Source organism: Aotus nancymaae, unplaced genomic scaffold (assembly GCF_030222135.1).
Source record: "Aotus nancymaae isolate 86718 unplaced genomic scaffold, 86718_ANA_hifiasm-v0.15.2.pri h1tg000019l, whole genome shotgun sequence".
Lineage (NCBI taxonomy): Eukaryota > Metazoa > Chordata > Mammalia > Primates > Aotidae > Aotus > Aotus nancymaae.
Genome location: NW_026988431.1, coordinates 32,957,600 through 32,979,249, shown reverse-complemented (window position 1 = coordinate 32,979,249; position 21,650 = coordinate 32,957,600). Strand labels below are relative to the sequence as shown.

Genomic DNA, 21,650 nt, shown 5'->3' with positions numbered 1-21,650 from the left:
GGATTATAGGTGTGCACCACTGTTCCCAGCCTTACCACTATTTTCATTATCTCCACCATCATCACTACCACCTCCACCTCTACCACCATCACCACTATCACCTTCACAACCTCATCCCCTTCACATCCACCACCATCACTACCATCATTCCACTACCACCATCACCACTCTACTACCACCATCACCTCCACTACCACCTCCACTACCACACCACCGCCATCACTACCATCATTCCACAACCACCTTCACCACTCTACTACCACCATCACCTCCACTACCATCTCCACTACCACCACCACCACCATCACTACGATCATTCCACTACCACCTTCACCTATCCACTACCACCATCACCTCCACTACCACCTCCACTACCACACCACCACCATCACTGCCATCATTCCACTACCACCATCACCACTCTACTACCACCATCACCTCCACTACCACCTCCACTACCACACTACCGCCATCACTACCATCATTCCACTACCACCTTCACCACTCTACTACCACCATCACCTCCACTACCACCTCTACTACCACACCACCACCATCACTGCCATCATTCCACTACCACCATCACCACTCTACTACCACCATCACCTCCACTACCACCTCCACTACCACACCACCGCCATCACTACCATCATTCCACTACCACCTTCACCACTCTACTACCACCATCACCTCCACTACCACCTCCACTACCACCACCACCGCCATCACTACCATCATTCCACTACCACCTTCACCACTCTACTACCACCATCACCTCCACTACCATCTCCACTACCACCACCACCACCATCACTACGATCATTCCACTACCACCATCACCACTCTACCACCATCACCTCCACTACCACCTCCACTACCACACCACTACCACTACCATCACTACCATCATTCCACTACCACCATCCCCACTCTACCACCACCATCACCTCCACTACCACTACCACCGCCATCACTACCATCATTACACTACCACCTTCACCACTCTACTACCACCATCACCTCCACTACCATCTCCACTACCACTACCACCGCCATTACTACCATCATTCCACTACCACCTTCACCACTCTACTACCACCATCACCTCCACCACCACTACCACCACCATCACTGCCATCATTCCACTACCATCATCAACACCTCTACTGCCACCATTACCTCCACTACCACACCACCGCCATCACTACCATCACTCCACCACCACCATCACCACCTCTACCACCACCATCACCTCCACTACCATCTCCACCACCACCACCATCACCACCTCTACCACCACCATCACCTCCACTACCACCACCACCGCCATCACTACCATCATTCCACTACCACCTTCACCACTCTACTACCACCATCACCTCCACTACCATCTCCACTACCATCTCCACTACCACCACCACCACCATCACTACGATCATTCCACTACCACCTTCACCTATCTACTACCACCATCACCTCCACTACCACCTCCATTACCACACCACCGCCATCACTACCATCATTCCACTACCACCTTCACCACTCTACTACCACCATCACCTCCACTACCATCTCCACTACCACCACCACCACCATCACTATGATCATTCCACTACCACCATCACCTCCACTACCACCTCCATTACCACACCACTACCACTACCATCACTACCATCATTCCACTACCACCATCCCCACTCTACTACCACCATCACCTCCACTACCACTGCCACCGCCATCACTACCATCATTACACTACCACCTTCACCACTCTACTACCACCATCACCTCCACTACCATCTCCACTACCACTACCACCGCCATCACTACCATCATTACACTGCCACCTTCACCACCTCTACTGCCACCATTACCTCCACTACCACACCACTGCCATCACTACCATCACTCCACCACCACCATCACCACCTCTACCACCACCATCACCTCCACTACCGTCTCCACCACCACCACCACCATCACCACCTCTACCACCACCATCACTACCATCACCTGCACTGCCTCCTCCACCTCGACATCCACCACATCACTACCATCACTCCATTACCACCATCACCACTTCTATCACCACCACAACCACCATCTCCACCACTACCACTTCCACCTCTATCACCATGGCTATTACCACCTCCTCTACTACCTCTATTACTATTATTACCACCCTCTTACCACCACATCACTATCACCACCTCCACAAACACCATCTCCATATATTTATCCAAGTAATCTAAAGATTACTTGGATAATGTTCTGGTCTTGTTAAATTTTTACCATTTGGAATTTCATAATGTAAATGTAGTTTCCACATGTACCAACCATGTTCCTTATTTGTGAAAGTAGCTTCCATTGTAGAATGGGTCAAAGAAACTGAAGATGGAGGTCAGGAGCTCCAGTTAAAATCCTGGCAGCCACAGACTTGTTTTATGACCTTGGGAAAGTCATGGAACCTTTTGTTTTCTCACCTGTGAAGTGAGGAGGCTGGCAGAGTCAGTCCCCTAGACTTACAGTATATATAATTCCATGAATGCTGCAGGCTTTAGAAATTCACTTTTACCTTTAAAAAGGTTAGTCAATTTACTAATTATAACCTGAAAGTCTTTTTGATATTTAAAAAATCCTCTTGCTTTTTCTTTGTTCTTTGAAAATTTAGAGCTGCCTCATTTCATAATGCCTGAAGCCTATATTTATAATCAGCATCTATTTCATGGTTCCGAGCCATTTTTCACATAATTGTCTTTTTTTTTTTTTTTTTTTTTTTTGCTTTAGAATTAGTTCTTTTGTGACTAATGTATAACAGAAACAAAATGACTTTTGAAAAAGCCCTTTAGGAATTACGGAGTTCACAGCTTTATCATTAGGGGCCCACACAGCTGTGTGACAGAACTGGGTCTCAGAAAGGGAAGGCAGCCCTGTTCTGGGAGACAGAGGCAGATGGTGTGTGCAGATCTGCAGTGGATGTAGATGGTGGTTTGAGAGTGGCCTGGAAGAAGCCAGAAAAATGGTAGTCTGGACTTCAGAGACGAGAGGGAGGCTGGCAGGGGGCCTTAGACCACAGAGCATGGGGGGGTGAGTGCAGAGGGTGCAGGTGACCACTCTGTTGCTGTGAGGGGCACTCTGGGCCCTCTGGCAGGGAACATGAGCTTACCTAGAACCCACAGATTAGTAGATCTAGGTGTCTTTGGGCTTCACCTGTCATGCTGGTGACATCATTGCTTACTTGCAATGCTGAGTCACATGTCAGCCTACTGTGAATGTTGGCTTCCAACATTCTTCCAACATTCCCTCAAATCTTGTTGCTGTGCTTTGTTGTTGAGAACAAATACACATCCTACCCAGAGTATGCAGAGAATCTGAATGATGATGTTCTGGTCTTGTTAAATTTACCATTTGGAATTTCATAATGTAAATGTAGCTTGACACATCTACCAACTGCGTCTTCACGTCTTTTCTTTGACTTTTAAGGCGGTAAGCCCCGCATTCCTAGAATGTGATTTATTTCCATGTTGGCATACCCCTGCCTTCCACACACAGCCACCTGCAGGCAGGCTAGGCAAAAGGCCTGTGGGTGGAGTGAGAAGAGCAAGGTATGTCCATTGTGCAAGGGATACACAAACATTTTCCACCATGGCTTAAAATTGAAGCTGGGGAGCATGAGATCACCATGTCAGCTGGAGGCAAGAAAGGACATTGGTTGGAAGGGACCACTGGTGTTGCAGAGCAACAGTCTCGAAGGTTCTTGGAGGATATAGCTGAGACCACCCCCAGAGGCCTGCTTTATGTTTGGCATGGGCCCCACGAGGGGTGGGGAGACTGCCCCTAGCGTCAGAGCCGGGCACACACAAGGTGAACGATGCCTTCTGCCGACGGGTGTTGTAACCTGAGGCAGCACTGTGAACAAAATGTGGAAGGGTGAGAGTGGATGCATGGGTCCACACATGTGACGATGGGCTTTTGATAGCCCAGAGTTCTGAACTTATTCTGTGAAAAATGTGAGTGAGACTCACCCTAAGTCAGAACTTTAGCACCATTTTAGACGCCCATACCGTAGGATCCACATCCTGGGATTCATACTCTGGGATCCACACCTTGGGCTCTCACCCTGGTAAGCCCACCTCCCCTTCGTGTTTCTCAAGCCACAAGTGAGTGGTGCTGCCACGGGGTTCTCCATCTAAGGCACGTCTACCTGGGGTATCAATTTTATTTGAATATCCGAGGGGATAAAAGTTAAGCATTTTAACTGGTAAATAACCTTAACCTTAAACAATTGCAACAGATATAGATATATTAAGTAGCAGAATGCAACATGCAAAAGGCTTCTTCATACTTAGAACTGTCCACTTGAGCCCTGGCCCTACTGGCCTTGCAGGGACATAGGCTGTTTCCTCTTTAAAAAATTTATTATTATTAACATATAATTCACATAATGTAATTTCAGCATGTTAAGGTATACAATTCAGTAGTTCTCAGTATATTTATAATATTGTGCAACTATCCCCACTGTTCCCCTGTGTTTAAGGGGTCCTTTCCTGGAAAGGTTCAGGGCCTATGCCGTTCTGCCTCCAGAGTAGAATTTGCAACATCGGTGACAGGAGATAGGGAAACACCTTTATTAGGGGAGGACTGGGTATCATGGGGCTGCATTTTCAGTTCCTATCAAGTCCTTCCACTTAGGCAACTCTCCTCCTTTCTATTTGGGAGGCAGGGCTTGAGTATTCATGCTGTGCTGTGTGGATTATCACCGGAAGAAACAAGGATGGAGTTTTCCTGCCATGACATCACTGAATCACAAAGGACAGCTTAGAAACTGCGAAGACTCCTGAGAGACTAGAAGGGGTTGGTCTTGCTTTTAATCAGGTTTCAATGCAGAGGCAGCTGTCCTGTCAGTTCCCTTATTCAGAGACACATTTGTTGTGGCATTAATAAACAAAGTCGGCATTCCCTAAAGACCAACAAAAGCCTGATCCAATGTGAGTTTGTGCCTTTCTGTAAAGATTTGTGGTGGGATTCCAGGAAGTATAGATAATGGTCTTCTACTCACTGCAGATACCTTGGCTATCCCTGGGGGCCAGATCCTTGGTTTGTTTTTGTTTTAAATCACATTTTATGCAAACTCACAGGCAGGCTTAAACAATAGTGAGTCTTCTTGTCATTCTTGGCCAGTAGCTCAGCTGAATGAAGATTTGGGAATACGAAAGCAAGTCTCTGAATTTGCCTCTGCTTTGAGATTTTTTTTTCTTGCAGACTTTCCTGAGATTTTTGCAACAGTCATATACCTTCTCAAAGCCATATAGCAAAATCTCGCTAGCTTAGATCCTAAATTTCATTATACACACCCATTGCAAGATCCAAGAATTCACTGTTTCAGAAAATAGCTCCTGCCTTTTTGAGAAATGGTAATTTACAAAGCTCTGAATAACGTAGCTATTCATAGACCACATACTGTGTGCTGGATGCTTTACTCATTATCTTGAATCCTTACAACAACCTTGCAAGGTAGGTATTAGCCTGTGTTGACTGTGCTGCTGAGGCTAAGACAGGTTAGTAACTGGCCTGCTTTCATACACTGGACTAGGAGATGCTCTGCCCCAAAATTTCCCAAGATACCCTCCCCAGTGTGAACCATACTTCTCAACTGGTCTCATGTCAGGAGAATTAAAATGGGCTCGAGTCAGGCAGACATGATTCAGATCCCAGCTCCAGTACCCACTAGATGAATGACTGGGTAGGTCATGTAACCTCCCCAAGCCTCGGTTTCCTCAGCTGTAACTGTGATAATGAAGCTTTGGGAGGTAGTTATGGGAATGGAATGAGCTGAATGCTTCTAAGCCCCAAGCATGGCATTAGCACATTGCATAGCACACCAGAATATCGACAAATGATCCTTCTCTTTTCTTCCTTATTCGTCTTTCTACCTGTTGTGACACCTGGCACAAAATAGGTTACTCAAAGAAATATTTGTGGAAGTAAATTCAAAGGCTTCTCCATGACCTTGTTTCATAGGGACATCATGAAGTGGGACCCTCTCCAAAAGCTCCCTGTAAGAACAAAAGAAGTTTTGAAGTATATCAAAGCTACTCATGGTTACAATCTTTAGGATGAAGCAGACAGACAAAAATAATCCTGAAAATAACAATAGTAGTAAAATTCTGAAGTAAAATTTACTAGATGGAGTGCTGTTGCTCTTCAAGAAACAGCAGTAGTTGAGGATCGTCAAGTACCCTGAAGCACAAGGGACAATAAATGTGACAAGAACAGCTTCTGGGTTGGGGGGATTGTTCAACAATGATTAGATTGGTTAGAGACAGTACGCTTTTGTTTGTGTATCCTTGCTTAAGAGTAGAGAAAATAAAATGTAAGATTTTTGAATATGTAACATGGGGTGTTAGAGTGAATGCATCTTCACTGATGCAGGGAGTGTTTGGCTGAGGTCCGTCTCAGAAAGGAATTCAACAGGGCAAACATGTGGCATGTGTACTGCTGCTTCCCAGTCAGTTCTACGACGAGCATTGCCAACTGTTCATGACATTCTTCCATTCCTGAGTCCTTCTCAGCATAGTCAGTTGGAATTGGTCTGAGTTGGCATTTAAGATCCAACCATTTGTTGTCCCTGGCTTCAAAAAGGAACACTTTCATGTACATTTAGTACCCAATATTCAAAGACTCCCTTCCTCCTCAGGAAGCTTTCTTTGTTCTCCTGACATGGCCAGAAAGGAACACTTTCATGTACATTTATTACCCAATATTCAAAGACTCCCTTCCTCCTCAGGAAGCTTTCTTTGTTCTCCTGACATGGCCAGATCATGGCACCAAAGCTACTAGCACCTTTCAGTATGCCACAGAGATTTTAGTGAAACAGTCATTTATATATATATATATATATATATATATATATATATATATATATATATATTTTTTTTTTACTGCTTTTTGCAATGTGTATGTCCTGGAACTCAGACATGAGTCTATGCACACTAGCTTAGAGAACAATAGAATTATTCCTACTCATCCCTACTCAAACTTGTTCTGTTTCACTTTTCTTCTCATGAGATGGGAGTTCCCAGGACGTTGTTCATTCCTCATGTTTTCCAAATCCACAAAACCCACATGACACCGTGGATATTTCTGTGGGAGCTGGACCTACACATGATCTTTGATGGAGGCCTGGCCTGGGTGTCCATGTTTTGATTAGGATGCCTTGGCTTTAAGCAATAGTAAATCCTAACTGAAATTGACTTAAGCAATAAAGAAACTTATCACACATTATAAAAAGTTCAGAGATGGGTGTTGTCAGGTGAGGAACGTAAAGTAGAGCTCTGGCTCCATTTCCCCAGACTTCTTTTGTTCTGCCTTTGTCCATGCTGGCTTCATCTTTGGGCTGCAGTACTTCCGGTGAATCATATGTAGTCATAAGAATGCTTCTTCCTTAGATGGAGGAAGAAGGTGTGCGTGTGCGTGTGCGTGTGTGTGTGTGTGTGTGTATTTCCAAGGATGGAGCTGCCTCTTGTTGTCTCTTCATTAAGAGTGAAGAAGTTTTCTCTTCAATGAAGAAATGCTGGAATCTTTCCTTTATGAATCACTAGTCAAAACTGGGTCATGTGCTCTTACAAAACTCACCATACTCTTGCCATATGATGTAGCCATCATGCTCCTTGGTATTTACAAAAAGAAACTGAAAGCTTATATCCACACAAAACCCCACACATAGATGTTTACAGCAGATTTATTCTTAGTTGCCAAAACTTGGAAGCAATCAAGATGTCCTTCAGCAGGTGAATGGATAAATTGTAGTACATCCAGACAATGGAATGCTATTCAGTACTAAAGATAAATGAGTTATCAAGCCCTGAAAAGACATGAAGAAATCTTAAGTGCATATCACAAACTGGAAGTAGCTAGTCTGAAAAGGCTACATACACTATGATCCCACCTATATGACATTCTGGAAAAGGCAAAACTGTAGAGACAGTAAAAATGTCAGTGGTTGCCAAGGGTTGGGGGAAGGAGGGATGAATAGTCAGAGGACAGAAGATTTTTATGGCCGTGAAGCTACTCTGTATGATACTACAGTGGTGGATATGTGTCATTATACATTTGTCAAAAACCCATAGAATGTACAATGACAAAAGCGAACCTTGTAAACTTTGGGTTATGATGATGTGTCAATGTAGGTTCATCAGTTGTAACAAAGGTACCAGTCTGTGGGGGATGTTGAAAATGGGGGAGTCTATGCATGTGTGGGTATGTGGGAAATCTCTGTACCTTCCTTTCAATTTTGCTGTGAGCTTAAAACTGCTTTTAAAAAATAAAGACTTAAAAAACAAAAAGAAACTGGGTCATGTGCTCCATGCCCTAAACCAATCACTGGTAAGGGGAATAGGACACCATGACTTAGGCAAATCAGAATATACCCCTTAAGCTAAGGATAGTGCCATAGGAGGGAGGGGTTGATTTACAATATTAGTAAGAAAAAAATGATAGTGATGGTGGAATGGATGTTGAGTAGGCAAGCCAACAGTTCTTGCTCCACAGGGACGGAGCTGATTGAATCAGAGGTGGACTCTTCAGAGAGAGGAGTGGCAAACATTTCATTGGGTAGTGATCAATCAGATTTTCTCTCTTGAGAGAATTTAAACTAAGGGAAACGTAGACTCTGCTTAGGCAGTAGTAGATGCTTTAACTAGAAGTTCACACAGAATTGGATCTGGGTGGGGCAACCATTATTAGTTGATGAGTAAGTATTTGGCAGGGAGAGCCAGAATCTTGGAGTGGGTTTTCTGTTCCTTGCATATGAAAAGACTTGACCAGGGTATTCATAGATGTATGCATTTTAGGGTGAGCACAGCTTAGGTTTAATCTGGGCCCTCTGCCCACCCAGTATACATATTTTTGCAGTTCTCAAATTAATGAAGTCATTTCAGATAGGTAAATGACACTAATACTTAGATTATGACTGCTATTCAAGGCCCACCTGCTCTTGAGTGTCTGGATAGAATCCTCAGTGACATTTGTATGGGATTCCCCACCTAACAAGGGCAACAGGATCTCCAGTTCCTTAGATTTGACCCCTTTTTCGTTAGGAGAATCCTGAGTGGCTTACACATTCTGAGCATGATGACAGCTGGAATTTCCAGTATCTTCTATGCTGGTCCCATGAAGGCTTTGATCACAATTGCTGTTGCTACTCTTTATCTTTTCCTTACTTTGGAATGATGATTTAGCTGGGTGTAAAATTCTAGCTTGACAGTTGTCTTCCTTCTGATCTTCGAAGAGATGATTACAAAGTCTTCTGCCATTTGTTGGTACTAATGTCAGTCTCATTGTCATAGATATGTAATACACATATTTTTTCTTATTTTAAGATGTTCTTTTTATTGTTGATATTCTCCATTTTCACTAGAAAGTAGCTAAGTATGGTTTAATACTTCTCAGGACACAGAGTGTTTTCAATACTAGAACATATGTCTTCAAGTTTAGAGGCATTTTCCTCTCCTTATTTGACTATTCTCCTTTCTTGGAACCTGAATTAAATGCATGTTAAAGTTCCCCATTCTATGTCTCCAAAGCCTTTTTAGTCTTCATATCTCTTTCCTTCACACATTGGCTCATTTTTTTGACTTGCTCTCCTCAGTCACTATTGCTGTGTCTTATCTGTTTAACACTGTTTAACTTATCTGTGTTTCTTGTTTCAATGACTATATTTTTATTTGGTTTATTTTAAAATCCTACATGCTCCTCCATCCCCCCACCACACCATTCTTTTTTTTTTTGGACATTTAACGTATACTTATTTTACAGTCTCTTTTTGATTTTTCTATTAGCTATAGACACTGAGATGGGAATTCTCTTGGTTATTATATTGGGTGCCTTTCTCGTCATGGTTTGTTTTCTCACATGCTCTCTAGTTCTTGATAGTGAGCATATCTTTAGTGAGAGGTGTTTTTGTTTGGGGAGCTTATGTGTGTCCTGGGATGTGGATGGATCCATAAGGAGTGCTGACTGTGGGACTCAACAGTTTTACCTGTGGCAGGCTAGTTTTTCCCTTTATTTCTTGACTTTTTAAAAAAACTGCTGCATGGTTCATAAATACTGTATTTTAATAGCAAAGTTTCTTCATGTTTTTGTAAAATAGAGGTTTAATACATGTTTCTTGAGTAGGTAAACACAACTGAATCTTGAAAGTATATTAAATGTGTGAAACCCAATTTGGAGAACAATAAATGAAGTGCCAGTTCTGCTGTTCACGGAAAGAAGAGCTGGCTTCCATGAAGCAAAAAAGAGTGTTAAGGGGTTGCATGTAAGTGGAGGTGACCCATGTTCAGCCTGTTTTTGGAGTTTCCATTCCAAGAAACATGAATCAGGGCAGAGCAGAAGAACTGAAGGGCAGTCAGCTACAGGATCTCACAACAGTGTCTTTTCACTCCTTGTCTATCCCATCCTACTCCGCAAACTGTACCCTCACTAGCTGCTCTGGGATTAAACTGTCCACTGAAGGGGCCATAATAATGTCCTTGGGAGAATCTGGCCTAAAGAGAGCTGCTGGAAAAGATTTTTCTTTCACATCCTGGAGGAAAATATGCCTGAAGGGAGAGGAGAGTTGAAATATTTGCCATCAATGATGATGACTAATTGATAAGTCTGTAATCCTTTTTAAAAATAGGTTTTAGGTGATTAAGTGCAAAAAGAGTAGTCTTGGTTTCATTTCTTTTAAAATCTTATCTCTGTACAACTTTCATATATACATACAGTTTTCCTGTTACCACCCTAGTGTGAAAAAGTTATTTTAGCAGATATTTTCAATCAATCAACTCAATGTACTGGGCATAAAATTACATTTTTTTTTGCTGTTATTCTTCCAGGAGTCTAGAAGTCTCTCATTTTTTAGCACATTCTGATTGAGAACCAAGGATTATCAAATTTCCTTTATTCTTACAAATACTCAACTCATCCATAAACATAAAACAAAGAGACACACATATCACACAAAATATTCAGTGTTAGCACACGTAAAAAGAGAGATCAAAACATAAAAACAAACATCTAACAAACTGATAGGTTGGTGAGAAATTTGAAGTGAAAGTCATCTTTTTTTTTCCTTACATGATACTACCTCCTAGTATGAGGCAAGACATTCAGAGAATGACCATTGATGAACTCTTTGCCATTGGTACTGGCTTTGCTTATTATCTGGAGATCCACTAAGAGATGTCTTTGAGATATGGAGATTGTGAGGGAATTCTCATCCTGGAACTTTTCACCTCTACATTAAATATGTACAAAGTAACATTTTCAAAAATTTCTTTCAATTCAGTTTGTAAAGTTAAGATTTTCATGGTTTAGTATTGATTTTAAAGACTGCCAAGACTTACCTATTGTTGTTAGCTGCTTAATGCTACTGTGTTTCCTCTTGATACATAAGCTAATATGTCCTTTTCCACGTGGATTCATACTCCCGGTTATGTGAGGCAGTGTATGAACGCTGATAGCTGGCCAGAACCGCTGTGATGGTGGAAGGCGAGGTGAGAGCCTGACTGCCTCAAATTCTCAGGCTTTCAGTCTTGCATTACATCTGGTGATATCCAATGTCCTATTCAACAAGGTCTATTTCTGACGCTCTTTAGGTCTTCCTGAAGATCCTAGTTTTCATCTAGTATTATTTTCCTTCAGAACGAAGAACTCTTTTAGCATTTTTTTAACAGTGCAGATTTTCTGGCAATGAATCTTTGTGGTTTCCTATTACCTGCAAACTATATTTGCCTCCATTCTTGAAGTGTATTTGTGCATTTTTTTTTTTCCTGTCAGCCCCTAAAAAATACCACTATCTTCTGGCCTCAACTGTTTCTTTTTTGATATTACCCTACAAGTCCCTGAGGTTCTGTTTTTGCTAAAACTTTTTTTCTGTATTTTTGAATAACTTCTAATGAGCTATCTTCAAGTTAACTGATAATTTCCTCTGTTATCTCCACTTTGCTAAGATAATACATTTTAAAATTTCAGATTTTGTATTTTTAGTTTCAGAAGTTCTGTTTTCAAGAATAGTTTTTATTTCTCTGTGAGATTTCTTGTCTTTTTAGTCATTATGAGCATATTTTCTTTTATGTATTTGAGCATAGTTACAATAGCTACTTCAAAAATCCCCATCTGCTAATTCCAATATCTGGATTATCTTGGGGTGAGGTCTCCATTGATCACCTTTTCTCTTGAAAATAGGTCATGTCATGTGCATGTCAGAGAATTTTGGGTTGTGTCCTGGATATTGTGAGAATTATGTTTCAGAGACTCTAGATGCTATTATAGACCTCCAAAGAGAATTGATTTTTTTGTTTGTTTGCTGGAGAAGACAATTTACTTGTTCTCATACAGCAAACTTTCTTTCTTGAGGACATCTCAAGTTGCCATTCAGCTCTTGATCCTAAGCCAGCTGTTTGTAGTTAGCCCTATACTTGCATAGCTTAGGGTTTAGCTAGAGACTCAGGGAGGGGTTTTTACGGAAAACTTGGATCTTCTCCCCCTGGGTCTCTTTTTTCTAAGATTCTCTGCTCACCTAATAGTGGCTGTAGTTGTCCTGAACTCTGTCTCATGGTTCTTCATGCTAGAAACACTGCAGATTCTCTAACAGATTTTAGCTACTTCATGCCACCTGACTTTGGCCTGTCTTTGGGCCAGAAGCCTTAAAAACGAAAATTTGCTTTATACTTTTCTTCTCTTTTAAATGTCGACTATCCTTCAGAATATATCCGTCTTTGTTCACTCTCTAGTGGCTTCAAGTAATTACTTTTTGTATTTTGTCCAATGTTTGTATTTGTTATCTGCAGGAGGGTTAGCCTGGTAGGAGCTTACTAAGCCATACTGGAAGCTGAGCTCCTCCTGCCTAGTTTTTGTATTAATTTCTGCGGAGTTTTGGTGTGTTATCAAAGAGGCCATGACGGTCATTTGATGCCAACCCTCCAATGAATTCCTTATTGGGTTCTCTCTGCTCCACTGGCTGTGCCCTTCTGCAGATGGATGGGGTGTGGCCTGTCTGCACAAAACCTACTGGTGGGTGGGTTCTGCCAGCTGTCATAAGAAGACATAGTCACATTCATTCACTGCTGACTCTTAAAATATCTCTGTCTACATTCTGACCCCCACTCCTAGCCCTCAACATTTTTTTTTTTTTTTTTTTTTGCAGCTGGACATTTTTGTTTTTCTTACTCTCTCTTAATTATGACTTAATTCTTAAGACTTGGGCAAACACTTCCAGTATCATAAGGGGCTTGCTGCCTGGCGGGGCTGCCTGTGCCCCACTGTGATACTTTATTCACCCTTCAGCCAGACCTTATCCTCCTTACCAGAGGTATTGCCGTGGCAACCTCCCTCCTTAGGGCAATAAGTATGGGCGGCAAAGTCTTACATGCTTAATATGTTTGATATTTTACCTTTCAAAACATTCTTTGGGGAAATTCAAGTTGGCCTGTTGAACAAAATAAATAAGCTTTTTATTGTCAACAAGGTTTAAGGGCGGTAGCTTTGATAACAGGGAAAGCTTAGACCGGTCAAAAACTTGCAACCAGAGTGAGCAGGTCACATCTAGTTCCACTTGAGATGAGAAAGGAATGGGAAACCTTTCCATGCTGATGGAAACTGACTCAGATCCCACATGCTGCTGGGGAAGCTCTAGCCTAAGGTGACTGCTGAGGTGAAGTGAGCTCTGGTCCAAACCCAACCTCGTAATGTTTGTGTAGCTGCCACCACTGGAGGGAACAGGTATTTCTCCTACAGACAGTCCACCTTTGGGATGCTGGGGCTTTTGCCCTTCTGGGTGGCATCACACCAGAGTCCTCTTTAGCCTGGAAGCCCTTAAGAGTGCACACACATCACGGAGCACACTGAGAGCTTTGCAGAGGCTGAGGGACCAGGTAGCCCAATGTCCTTCCCCATCTCTGCCATCTGTCTATGCACTAGTTACAGAGATAGGCTCTTATTTGGCATTATTTAAAATTCGAGTGTTAAAAATAAAAAATCTACAGTAAATTAAGTATTATGCTTCTTGACTTCATTGGCAAGTATTTTTTTCTTTTAAGTAGATTTATATGAATTTCTCCCTATCTTTATTTATTTTGTTCATTTGTTTTTTTCTTCTTCCTCGTCTCTCTCTCTCTCTCTCCCTTTTAAATTTTTTCCATTTAGAAAAATATAGTTATGAATTTATTTTTCCCATTTAATGAGATTTTCTATGGCATATTTGAAAAAGAGTGAGGTGTGGAGTCAGACAAACCCTGGTTGGAATCCATGCTTTTCTATTTATTTGCCATGTAGACTTGGCATAGCTGTCCTGGTTGGTTCAGGGCTGAGAGGTTTTCTGGAACACAGGACTTTTAGTAATGAACCTGGGACAGTCCTAGACAAACTGGGATGGTTGGTCACCTTACTTGGACAAGATACTTAGCCTCCCTGAGCCTTGGCTTCTTTACCTGTCAGCTGGGGATAATGATATCTGTCTCCTGGGGGTTATTTTGAGGGTTGGAAATACTGTAAGAAAAGGGCCTGAAACTATGTCTGGGACCTTGCAGGTTCTCAGTGATGATAATGATAATGACAGCAATATTAACATTAATAATCATCTGTATTTTTTAAAGGCTCAGAGTGAGTTTTTTTTTCTGCCATCAGTACTTTTCTCTTTATTTCTAATGTCTTTTCAAGAAGGAAAAGTTTATTTTGTTTTCTTCATTTTTACGTAACCCTGGGTATTATGGTTTGAATGTTTGTCCCTTCAAAAACTCATGTTGAAACTTAATTCCCAATGTGGAAGTAATGGGAAGTGGGGCCTTTAAGAGGTGATTGGGTCATGAGAACTTCACGCTTATGAATGGTTTAATCCATTCGTGGATTAATAGATTAGCAAGTTAATGGATTAGCGGGTTATCACAGGAATGGTACTGGTGGCTTTATAAGAAGAGCAAGAGAGACTTGAGCTAGCACACTTAGCTCCCTCACGACACGATACCCTGAACTCCTTTGGGACTCTGCAGAGAGAGTCCCCATTGGCAAGAAGGGCCTCACCAGGTGCAGCCCCTTGATCCTGAACGTCCAGCTTCCAGAATTGTAAAAAATAGATTTCATTTCTTTATAAATTACCCAGTTTCAGGTATTCTATTATAAGCAACAGAAAATTACTAAGAAACTGGGTTTCTGAAGCTTTGCTATGTCCAACTAAAAAACAATAGCTGCTGAATTTTCCCTGATGACTAACATCTGTGAGTAGAATCCATTGATAACACATGATTGAGATTATCTTTTAGAAACCTTGAAAAACTCAACAAGGACACAAAAGTCTTCTTTAGAGATAGGCTTTTCTGTGCATAGCTCATACAGAGTCCCTTCCTTATCAGATGGAGGGCTAATGAGTTACAGGTGATAACTATTTGGGGCCTCAGGGTCTGCTCTGGATATTTCTCCATACAGGTGGATCTGGTTGGCTCAGACCACCTGCCAACATTAGGCCACCTATCCTGAAGAAAGCCCATCCTGCTCTTTCTGGGTGGCCCTTCTAGTCAGGAAAAGGAGTTGGGAACTGAGATGGCCAGTGGATGGAGGAGATGAGGTCTGTGTGTCCTGTGGAGCCAGCAAAGGTTAACCTGGTATGGACTCTGGTCTTTGTTCTGATTCCCCTCATATGCCTGTGCAAAGGCCTTGAGCATGTCAGTTCTCCTTTCTGGTCCTTGTTCACTACAGAAGTAGCGGCCTCTGCTTTCCCATCTTCAGAGGCGAGTAGAGGTGAATAAGTGGGGAAATGATTGCCAATTGTCAAAGATCTCTAAAGGGGAAGAAAAGCTACAGCAACACAGTGTGAGGTCAGCTTATGGGCTCATGACCATCTTAATTTATTGTTTCAGAATAAACAGAGAACTCTACTCAGCCATGACTTAATAACTTCCTCCTTCCAAGCTGCCTGAGATAGTCATGTCTCTAGGTAATAAGCTATAACTGCTCCTGTGGACTTCATGTCTGGTGTTGTTTTCTGTTTTTTAATTCTTCAGTTTTTAGCTTTATTTTTTTCTCTAGATATAATATAAAGATATTCTCATGGAAGAAAATTTGCAAAGTACTGTAAAGTACAAATAAAAAATAAAGGTATCATCATTATATCTCCAATCAGAAGCAACTACTTAAAAATTTTTGGAATATATACTTCTTTCTAGGATGCTTTTCAATGCACTGTTTAATAGACTTAACATTAGAAAAATATTATAATAATTTTAATGACTATATAATAGTTTACTTATATGTAAAGACTACTAGAAATGTTCCCCTCATTAGATTTTTAGGTTGATCCAGTTACATTATTTTAAATAATTGATATATATCTTTGAGTATAAGTATTTATGATTATTTCCTTGGGAGAAATTTAAAGAAGGAGCATTGCTAGATTAAAGAAGAAATATTTCTAGCTTTCTTTCATATTAGATATAGTTCTATCTTTACGTTATCCTAAAAATATAAGTTAAAAGATAGGACAAAATATGATGTTTTCTATGTAAGGAACTTGTATGATCCTTGGTTTGCAGGTAGGACCTACCCACCCCTAGAAGTTTCTCTGAAGAAGAGTAAGTCTACGCTTTCTTTAGCTACCCACTGTGGCAGGGGTGACTAAGATTTCATCTTATTTGGTTATTAGGGAGTAGTTGCACTTAGTATTGAATATTGTGGTCATGTGGATATTAAAAACCATTACTGATAGACATTTTTGGGGTATCTAAATTAAATACCCTTACTCCAGAATAGAATTTGGACACATTTAAAGCATTTTAGTGACATTGTGTTTCTACAATATATTATAGTATCTTACATATTGAATAATAAACCGCAAGGAAAATTTTTGCTTATCATCAACTCTTAAGGGCCTTACGTGCTCATTTCACATTTATTTGGGCTCTTATGAAGAGAATACCCCCTTCCCTTTCTAGCTGTGGGTTGGGAAGTATGAAAAATCAGCTTGACTTTAGCTGAAGGAATGGAATTGTTCAAAAGCAGTTCTGAGGCATATGCAAATACTTAAAGAAAAATCAAAGAAGTGGTGGTCCCTGATGAGGCTCTGAAGTTGAACTGGCTGTGTAGTAAATGTGTGTATGTGTGAGTGTGAGTGTGTGTGTGATCTTTGAGTATTTAGGAGCATTGGGCCACTGGTGGGGTGAGATCAGCGTTGTTGGAGGTTGAAGTATATAAAGCACTAAGCACAGTACTGATTATCATGAGGACTCAGTACAGAAGTTAGATAATGAAAATATGTTAGTGAATCATTGTAATCAGTCCTGAAGGTCACATAATTGTTGGCAATGCAGTCAAAACCAGATATCCAGGTTTTTGATTCCAAGTCCAGTGCTCTCTCCAGTGGAACACGTCAACTAAGAGATACCAGGCATTTTGGCAAAAATTGTGGCCGTTGCCAGTCAACACTGGATAATGTCCTGTGGAGGCAGGAGGGGGCTGGATACTACCTAAGAAAAAGGTAAAAGAATTGGGCATCCCATCAAAAGACTGATTAAACCCCTTGCTTGTGGACCTTAAGATAGACAAGAGCGAAGCACCCAGTAGTCAGCTACTGGGGACTCCCAGGGATTTTTATGAGTAACAATGCTGAGTCATATTTTGAGCCTGTACTCCATGGCTTGGTTCCTCCATTTCTGTCTTTGTACGAGGAGACTTCAAAATGCCCCTAAATTTTAGAAAATCTAAATTTGAATAGCTCAAAATTATATAACTAAGAACAGCTTTCTACTGATGACTTTTTAAATCTCAGTTGTTTAAAACTGAATGTAAAGTGTTTTTTGCCTTTTTTTCCTCTTCATTTTTAGGTTTTAATTATCAGCTTTCTTTGAGAACCAGAGTAATCTCTCAGACCCTCCTTTCTGTACTATATACTATTTGGTAACTAGTTAGAGAAGCTTAGAAGTTATATCTCTGAAGCTTTCTCTGGAGTTCAGGTTCAACCAAAATGAGGCAAAGCAATCAGTTTGCCTGATTTCTAAGGACTCTGGGTCCTTAGAATACAAGTCTTCATGACATATGACAAATCTCCATGTTTTGGCTGGGGGACCCAGGCTTCACCAAGCTAGATACCACTGCTCTGGCTATAGGAAGAAGTTTAGGGATGGGTACATTACTCAAATCATCTAATGTATTTTGTTAGAATTTTTCTCCTGTGGCTAGAAGGAAAGAGATGCCTCCCTTTTGCTAGGTTTCATATAGCTGAAACATGGCTTTATGGCTGGAAATATAAGCAGTCAACACTGCTACCCTGTAGAAAATCTTCTTGAGAAGCAAACCAACAGAGAGGAAAGCAGAGCTGAGATGTGGAGTCTTAATCATAACCCTTGGTTCAGCTGTGCCTGAAGCCAGCCCTGGCCTCAGATATCCCAGTTACATAAGCATTACCCTCTTTGTCTTAAAGTTGTGCAGCTTGGTTTCCTGTCACTTAAGTGGGTCCTTTACTTGTATTATTCCACCATCCTTACCATCCCTATTTTACAGGTAAGGAAACCGAGACTCAGAAAGCCTAAGGGCTTTGCTCAAGCTAACACATCTGGGAAGTGCTATGATCTGGATTTGAGGTTGGGCTGTTCTGACTCTACAGCTTATGCTGTAGCCTGATACAGCCTGTTTATTGAGCTGGTAAACCCAACCCTTGGCAGCAACAAGAGGACGGGCATTGGCTTTCTTGTTTTACTGGCCCACAAATAGGCCAACGACATTAGACACCTTGGGCTGGTGTGCTTAGGGTCTGACAGGCTAAACTGGATCCTTGAACCCCATGCTGCATGCCTGGTTGCTCTAGGAACTCCTTTTCATTAAGGCTTCCCAACTTGCAGAAACCACAAACTGGTCTGGACCCACATCTAGCTGTCCTCCAGGTAGCTAGGCTGCTGCTGAGCAGAAATGGATTCTGAAAGCAGAAAAACTCCCATGAAGATGCATCCAACATTGAGGTATTGGGACTTCCCACCTCCACTTCCCAAAAATTACAAAAAAAGAGCAGATGCTATTCAACTGTAAGATAACAGTGCTTTTAATATTTAAGTAACAAAACATGTAGGTTAATACTCAATGCATATATAATAAGATAGAGCAACAACAACAAAATTACAAAGCACAATCTAAATATATGGAGGCTTTCAAACAATTAGGTGTTGCATAGAGAATGTGCTAATTAAAAACCCAGCTGAGTCACACTGCACTGCCTAAGACCTGACCAGGGACTTTCTAGTGGTAGGAGGGAGAGCTCATTGTGCCCTGTGGCCTTCAACTCAAATGGATGATCTTGTACTCAAATCCAGAGAACACTTAACAATCTTCATGCTCCAGATTGCCTAACCCTCCTCCCTGCTTTCTTTCTTCTTCTTTTTTTTTTTTTTTGAGATGGAGTCTTGCACTGTCACCAGGCTGGAGTGCAGTGGCGCAATCTCGGCTCACTGCAACCTCCACCTCGTGGGTTCAAGCGATTCTTCTGCTTCAGCCTCCCGAGTAGCTGGGACCACAGGCACGTGCCACCACGCCCGGCTAATTTTTTTTATATTTTTAGTGGAGATGGGGTTTCACCGCGTTGGCCAGGATGGTCTCGATCTCTTGACCTCGTGATCCTCCCGTCTCGACCTCCCAAAGTGCTGGGATTACATCTTTTTTCTTAGTTGACTTGTCTGCTCATCTTCTACCCAACCTGAGGCAGTGAGTTCCACAAATACTTCTTCTGGTTTGGCCTAAATCTTGCTGTCTCAGTGAAAAGGGCCTCTGAGCTCACTGCTCTGATTCTTGATGAACACAACTTGTTATTATTTAATGGGGCATGATCTGGTCTTTCCCCAGTCTGTTCAGCCTGAAGACCCTTATGAGTATTCACCAATCCCCCTGGAGGTCACTTTCATATGTACTATTGATGTGAGGACTTTTCTCTCAAATAATAGCCCAATGGCCAAGTTCCCCAGCACCAATGGCGCTCTGGGTAGTTTTTAGAGATTGTTCTTACCTCAGTTTCCCAGGGGGCCTATCTGGCTTTGGAACTGGGATGGAATTCTAGTGTCCTAGAAGGAATTTAGGCTTTCTGCTTAAAAGGGCAGTGATGTAAGCATAGGGAAGGTATGTGGTTGCAAAGAGCTTTCAGTTTTGCCTGAATATCTGATGGTCCAACCACTCTAGGTGAATTCAGAGAAGGGAACAGCTCTCAGAGTAACAAAACTGACCACAAGCCAGTTGTGATGGCGCATACCTATAGTCCCAGCTACTTGGGCGGCCAGGGTAGGAGAATTGCTTGAGTGCAGGAGTTTGAGGCCAGCCTGGAAAGTGAGACCCCGTCTCTAAACAAAGCAAAGCATAACAAAACAAACAAAACCAACCACAGTGCCAGGAAAGTGCTTGTAACCATGCAAATGTGGATATGTGTCACTTGGAAACCTAACATTAAATTTAGGTTCAATTTTTTTTTTTTTCTTAAGAACTGGTTTTAACCTACTTCCCAAGACTTGCTGTGTTCCATTGTTTATTTTTTATTTTTTAGACAGGGTCTTGCTATGTCACTGGCTGGAGTGCAGTGGTGTGATCACGGCTCACTGCAGCCTCAACCTATCTGGGCTCAAACGATCCTCCCACCTCAGCCTCCCGGGATGCTGGGACTTACAGGTGTTTGCCACCATGACTGGCTGATTTTTTTTTCTCTGTATTTTGTAGAGACAGGGTTTTTCCATGTTGCCCAGGCTGGTCTCAAACTTCTGGGCTCAAGTGATTCCTCCTCCTTAGCCTCCCAAAGTGCTGGGATTACAGACGTGAGCCACTGTGCCGAAACATTATTTATTTTTTACCTGGCTTACGCTTATTGTGTATAATCAGAGCCATAGAGGCCTCAAAGGGAAATAATTAGCATCAGTGAGCTTTTCATGGAATTTGTACTTAAGCATGACTTTACAAAGTACCATATAGACAATGTCAAAGCAGTTATTTTTTCATTTCCTTCTATCCACATGTAGGGGTGAGGCTTCACAGAAATAGTGTATCATTTTACTGAAACATTATTTGTTTTAACTATATTTAGGACTTAGATTACAAAGAAAATTTTCTCATTCATCTAGGGACAATTGCTGATCCGTGACAGAAAGAAGACTCCAGTGGAGAGCTCAGGAAACCCCTGGCATTCTTGCTGGAATAAGCAGAGGCCAACAGCAACAGAAAGGCTTGGTTTCCTCAATCTGAAAATTGCTTTGGTTTGGTAAGTTTTAAGATCACAGCATAAGAAAACTCAGATCATGGGCTGGAGAGATTACAAATAACTTTCTCTTTTTGCCTCTTCTTCAGTAAATGTTTATTAGTAGCCAAGTTAGGGGTGGGGAAGCAAACGTCAAATAGCAGAAAATAATGTCTTTTGATCTACTCTTTTTTTCCTTTCCAAAGAAGTTTTCCTGGGGATAAGCTGGGAAATAGATCATCAATGGGTTTATTGACTAGGAGGAAGAGAGGGAGTCTGTCTAAATCATCAAAATGTCAGAGAGAAATTCAAAGTACATTCTCTCATCAAAGTAGAAAGTTATATTTAAAAAAAGAAATAGAGTATTGAAAATGTGAGCTGTAGCATCTAATTCATAAATGATAACTCAGCTGTTTTATGATGA

General features: G+C 41.6%; 1 long non-coding RNA gene across 1 annotated transcript in view; it reads left to right on the top strand.

Moving 5' to 3' along the window:
• LOC135275881 (uncharacterized) overlaps positions 1-21,650 on the top strand; it is a 92,250-nt gene that overhangs the window by 9,077 nt on the left and 61,523 nt on the right. Inside the window, exon 3 of the long non-coding RNA XR_010343457.1 lies at positions 21,114-21,250. This is a non-coding gene — a long non-coding RNA (uncharacterized LOC135275881). The remainder of the gene's footprint in view (positions 1-21,113; positions 21,251-21,650) is intronic.